Source organism: Plectropomus leopardus, unplaced genomic scaffold (assembly GCF_008729295.1).
Source record: "Plectropomus leopardus isolate mb unplaced genomic scaffold, YSFRI_Pleo_2.0 unplaced_scaffold17371, whole genome shotgun sequence".
Classification (NCBI taxonomy): domain Eukaryota; kingdom Metazoa; phylum Chordata; class Actinopteri; order Perciformes; family Serranidae; genus Plectropomus; species Plectropomus leopardus.
The window spans coordinates 1-2,585 of record NW_024618689.1 but is presented as its reverse complement, the minus strand read 5'-3'; the positions used below and the strand labels follow the sequence as shown (position 1 = coordinate 2,585).

General features: G+C 38.3%; 1 long non-coding RNA gene across 1 annotated transcript; it reads right to left on the bottom strand.

Moving 5' to 3' along the window:
- Window positions 1-187: 187 nt before the first annotated feature.
- LOC121964826 lies at window positions 188-2,459 on the bottom strand. The gene is made up of 4 exons (XR_006107416.1): window positions 2,423-2,459; window positions 2,205-2,272; window positions 2,033-2,099; window positions 188-1,842 (listed from the first exon to the last, which is right to left on the bottom strand). It is a non-coding gene; the product is annotated as an uncharacterized LOC121964826 (long non-coding RNA).
- Window positions 2,460-2,585: the final 126 nt, after the last annotated feature.

Genomic DNA, 2,585 nt, shown 5'->3' with positions numbered 1-2,585 from the left:
CCGTAATCAAAGCTAAAGGCGGTCCAACGAAATATTAGAGTGTATGACCTTTTTTTTTTTTGGTGGTGACTTTTATTTTGGTGATGACTTTTTTTCTCTAGTGAAAGTTCAAAAGAACAAAACTATTAATCATATTTGTATTTTTTTTTTCTTTTCTTTTGTTCTTATGGATGCAGTGCACATTATATTGTCAATAAAAGTCTTTATTTTCCTGATTGAGGTGATTTTCTTGACTTGACATTAGGGATCATGTGTTTGTACAGATGGAGGTAAAATAAAATTATTCCATGTAGTAACACACAACTTTTATGACAGGAAGAAAAAAGTCCTTTTCCTGTGTCCTTCTCACACGTCCACAGTCTGCTCTGTGTGCATTTCCAAGTAAAAAGTAATCTACTGCTGTATATATAATATTAATATTATATAACACACACTATCTGTCCTATAATATTAATATTCCAAACCAGGAGTGTGTATAATGACACTTTTCTCTGTAAATGTAGCTTACACATTATACAAATCAGTCTGCTTGAGCAGGCATTCAGTGCACTCCTGCATGAACAGCAAACTTCATTAGTTTGTCTGTTTACTGTTTGCAAACAGAACTTCTGCATCGATAGAAGCGGGGGAGGGAGTGCTCGCCTTTTCCCGCTTCCTCCTGGGTTGCTTCGGCAAACCGACCAATCAGCGGGCACATAGCAGCACAGGGCTCTGATAGAGGATTGCAGATACAGTTTTCTGAAGATCTGGAGAGTTCTTTGGATAGTGAATGGTACAAAGCTGCTGCTGGAGTTTGAGATCAATATTCAAGACACTGAAAATGTCCATAATATATCCCCCTTAATGAAACTGAAGAGCTTCCAGCTCCAAGATTTGAAGTGAAGGGGACCTCTTAAAATAGCAACTATACCTAAATAACCTCACATAACATGAACAACAACAAATTCCTGAAGGAGGCAAAGACAGTCTGCTTGCAGGCTTCCATTTCCCCCTGCAGAACCCAGGAAAAGCTCGGCTACCGTTGTTTCAGTTGAGTAGTTTGTGTAATTCTCTGCAGCTTCTGTAAACTGAAGGCAGTAACCATCATGCACTGGGGGAATAAACTGACTATAGACAGTCACTCATATAATGGTCTCTTGCCACGCAAGAAGTAGCTTTTTTAAAAAAAATTAACACTGTAAGCTGGTTTTCAATGTTTGCAGTCCCCATGGATGTAAAACGTTAATGGTCTCCCCCAATGTCAATCAACACAGCATCGAGCTTCTTGTTTAAACTCTCATCTCCAAAATTTCTGATTGAATATTCCGTGTTAATATGTTTGTTTTGGGGTAAACTGACCAAATATTGGAAATTCATGGTTACCATCTGGCCTGTAAAATATGATTTATTTATTTAACCCTCATGCACTGTTTCAGTTTTCTGACTAATTACACAGTTGGTACAAAAGAAATTTACCCTGTCAAAAAGTGCTATAAAAATAGTATATATGTGGCCCGGTCAATGAATGATGGGACCGAACACAGAATAAAATTTTATGTGGGTCTTTATTTCCCGACTGAACTCATAAAAATATAAGAACAGCGTTAATACTGTATATTGAGGATTGTAGATAATAACAGTGGAAATTGTAAAGGATGGCTACCGTGTTTTTCTGTACACAAAACTGGTACTCCAACTGTTAACTCTTGTACTCTGACAGCATTGATGCCAGAAAAACACCCATTACTACACCTGCACCTTTAAGGTACAATCTCTGGTTACTCTCTCTAAAAGACCAGGTTCACTGACAACAAAACAATTAACAGGTTACTCCAGAACATAGACAACAGTAGTGGCTCTTCCCTGGCAAGAAAACAAAAATACAATGCAAATAAATAAATTTTCTTAAGCCACAGGATTATTCAAGTACTTCAGTAACTTTGGTAGTGTATTAAATTAGTAGAAATGTACTGTGCATTTATGAACAAAAATGAAACATTTTCACAGGAGTCAAAAAATAAAGTTCACAAAAAAAAAGAAATAAAAAACTCACTTTCACTCCTGCGTGTAACCAGCACACAAGGACACACACCAGGAACTCAACACGGCATATCTCCCCTCTAAAATTAGGCGAAAGCATACAAAACTCAGATATCTCAGTAAACAACTAGCATTAAGCACCAAAACTTTGTTTCCACCCATAAGTGTAACAAATCACCACTTACGCTGCCCCGCTGTTCAGTCTTTCCCTCAGCGTGGTGGAGAGATGACGCAGTGAACACGTTTTAACAGTCTACAAAAATCATCAAGAACACAGAATCATCACTCATCAGCCTTGCTCGGCAAACTTAATCATCACCTCATCTGCTGGCGGTGTTGATTATTTTTGTGTTAGATTATCGTTTACAGGGATATTTTCCTCTATACAGCTAAAGATACACACCTCAGTTGTCCCACGTTTCGCGGTTGTTTCGTTTACTTTCAGTTTCGTTTGTCTAACGTCTCCTCAGAACTCTGTGCTCTCACGGGTCTAGCGCTGTGCTGCTCTTAAAGAGACAGTGCTACCTCAGTCGGAAGAAACAACTTTTGCAGTATTTGGGCCTCAG